General features: G+C 31.9%; 1 long non-coding RNA gene across 1 annotated transcript in view; it reads right to left on the bottom strand.

Moving 5' to 3' along the window:
* LOC121812320 overlaps positions 1-1,709 on the bottom strand; it is a 2,733-nt gene extending 1,024 nt beyond the window's left edge. Inside the window, exons 1-4 of the long non-coding RNA XR_006052997.1 lie at positions 1,307-1,709; positions 1,181-1,204; positions 934-945; positions 779-796 (exon numbers count right to left, since the gene is read on the bottom strand). This is a non-coding gene — a long non-coding RNA (uncharacterized LOC121812320). The remainder of the gene's footprint in view (positions 1-778; positions 797-933; positions 946-1,180; positions 1,205-1,306) is intronic.
* Between the last annotated feature and the right edge of the window lie 455 nt (positions 1,710-2,164).

A 2,164-nucleotide genomic window follows, 5' to 3' on the forward strand; every position in this document is an offset into this window, starting at 1 on the left:
CATTATGCTGCATTTCAAACACTGTATCCTACAGATTGCTTTCTTAATAAATACAACCCCAATTCCAAAAAAGTTACTGTCAAAAAGGTAACTAAAAACACATTGAAGTTATTTGCAAATCTCAGAAACTTCAATGTATTTGAAATTAAACACACAAACAGTTTGAACTTAGAACTGTACCATTAAAAAATATATTGGTTCATTTCAAATTTGATGGAAGCAACAAATCTTATAAAAGCTGTGATTCTAAAAAGGGGAAAAATGAAGGAACACTTTGCAAATCGTTGTTTAGATTCCAATTCCATTACTTTATTTTGGAATTGGGGTTGTACAGCATGAAGAACCAGAATAAATCCTTTTGAAAGCATTTTGGCCTGTCATAGCAGGAAGAATGAATCAGAACACAAAAACAATACACCATAGAACTAAAAAACAACAGCCAACAAGGAGGTGGTGGCCTCAGACTGAATTCAGATCTGATTATTCTAAAAAGCCACCTGATGAGATAACTCTTATATTATAATAATGTGCAGCTAAAATTTTGATGCCAGAGGAAAAAGTTTGGATTACTGTTAGTGTTTTCTGTTCACTTCTTTTTACATGCTTGTCTTGTGGCAGCTATATAATATAAATATAATGTAATATAGTTGATACTAATAATAAGTAAAGACACTATATGTGTCTAATACACAAGATTCCCTCTAAAGGCGCTTATTGTTGGAATCAACAATGCAATAAGCTCACTTAAGTTATAATTTAAAGAAGTATATTAACTCACCTGATGTCACAGGACCTGCTACAACAGACAGATAAATAAGTACATAGATACATAAATACATATATACATTTGAAAGAATTACATTTAAGGCTACTCAATATTGTAAGTATGCACTCAGTAACTTGAGTTTTAATTAAAGAAGTATGTTGACTCACCTGGTGTCACACCTGTGATAAAAAATATAAATGAATACAAACATACAAGTTCACATACATAAATCATGAGTTTAAAACTACTTAATTAGGAAACAGTGATTATAGTAGTTGTCAAAGTAGTCTTTGTTGTTATCGACTGGTATAATCTCAAAGTATTATCGATTAACTATTTATATTATTTGATAGTAGATAGATCTCCAAGCGAATGTTAATAAATTATAGAGAGGTGATCAAAGCTTTCACTTACTTGTTGTCTGAGGACTCACATGACCTATCACAATAAGCACGTGTTTGAATACAAATCTGAGAATCCTCACATCGTTAATCAATACAACAACAATAAATCATTAGGCTGATTTTATTTAATACTCACCTATAATCACCAAAAGCAGCAAAAACAATAGGGTTTGACCCGCCATAACTCAAACTCAAACCTGCAGAATGAATATACATAAATAAAAAAGTGGTTATAAAACATGTATATGTACATAATTTGTTAAGTAGCCTATAGAGCAGAAGATGTTTTGAAGTTTAAATGTTGATGCGCACTGAAATACTCTCTGCTAATAATATAGGCATTACTGTGCGATATCAGTGAAATCTAAACATGTCTTTATAAATTTAAGCATAGAAATAATATAATAGCACATAATAATAATATAAAACAATCCCAGAGAAGTCTGAAAATAATTTTAGTTTAACCTCCTAAGACCCGAACTCTTCCATGGTGTGCATTTTTAATTTCTCTTTGATATTTGGGCATATTGGAGCCAGATGAATGTAAAAACAAAGAATTACCAGATTTATTATTTTTTTTACCTTATTTTTGTTTTCAAGAAAAATAAGAGCCACATAGGAGGATATTCGTTTAAAATTTTGGTAGATCAGTAGCAGTATAATGTCCTCGTAAGTGGATATCAGGCCCATGTAGAGCAAAATTGAGTATTTTGGTCTAAATTCAGCTTAAACATGCTGAGACACCCCACAGGAACGAGGGCACTACACACCAAGGTAAAATTAAACTTTAAGAATTAAGAAAAAAATATGCCTACTTAGGTGGGATTTAAAATCTTGTTACAAGTCAGTACAGTTGTCAAATCACCTCGATCTACTCTGGAACTGTTGTGGTACACAGAGGAATTTATGGTTAATTCAGTGACCACAAAGTGTCTACATCATCGTGCTTGACAGTCGCGATGAGGCATGCTGTGATGTGCTGAGTTTGGATTTA

The sequence above is a fragment of the Haplochromis burtoni genome, unplaced genomic scaffold, assembly GCF_018398535.1.
Source record: "Haplochromis burtoni strain Fernald_Lab_line unplaced genomic scaffold, NCSU_Asbu1 Contig_531, whole genome shotgun sequence".
In the NCBI taxonomy this organism is placed as follows: domain Eukaryota; kingdom Metazoa; phylum Chordata; class Actinopteri; order Cichliformes; family Cichlidae; genus Haplochromis; species Haplochromis burtoni.